Genomic DNA, 454 nt, shown 5'->3' on the forward strand with positions numbered 1-454 from the left:
AGGGTTAGCCGGGACGGGGGCCCTGGGGGGTAGCAATGCCACAGGAGCGTCGAACCGGGCCCTCATACATGTGGGGTGGTGTTGTGGCATGTCCGAAGAGGCGGCACGCGTCTCCGGGTTGTGGCCCCCCTCACGGACGGCAATGAAACGGTAGTAGACGTTCTGCGGTAACGATGCAGCGTGAATATTATTAAATACTTGGAGCGCGATAAAATGATGAGTTTTTTACACAACGTGGGCACATGTGCTATAGGACTGATGGTAATTTTTCATAATTTTTTGTGATGGAGAAGTATCTGAACACTTCCCTCTACGCGGATTGCTCTTCGCACGTCTACGACTGTGGCTGGCGGCCTCCGGGGGCTAGCATACCGTGAAATCTTGCGTAGGCGGCCTCTCACAAATCTGGAAGTGTTGAGGCGGTTGCAAACGCCCAGCACGCGTCTCCGGGGTG

Source organism: Triticum aestivum, chromosome 5B (genome assembly GCF_018294505.1).
Source record: "Triticum aestivum cultivar Chinese Spring chromosome 5B, IWGSC CS RefSeq v2.1, whole genome shotgun sequence".
In the NCBI taxonomy this organism is placed as follows: domain Eukaryota; kingdom Viridiplantae; phylum Streptophyta; class Magnoliopsida; order Poales; family Poaceae; genus Triticum; species Triticum aestivum.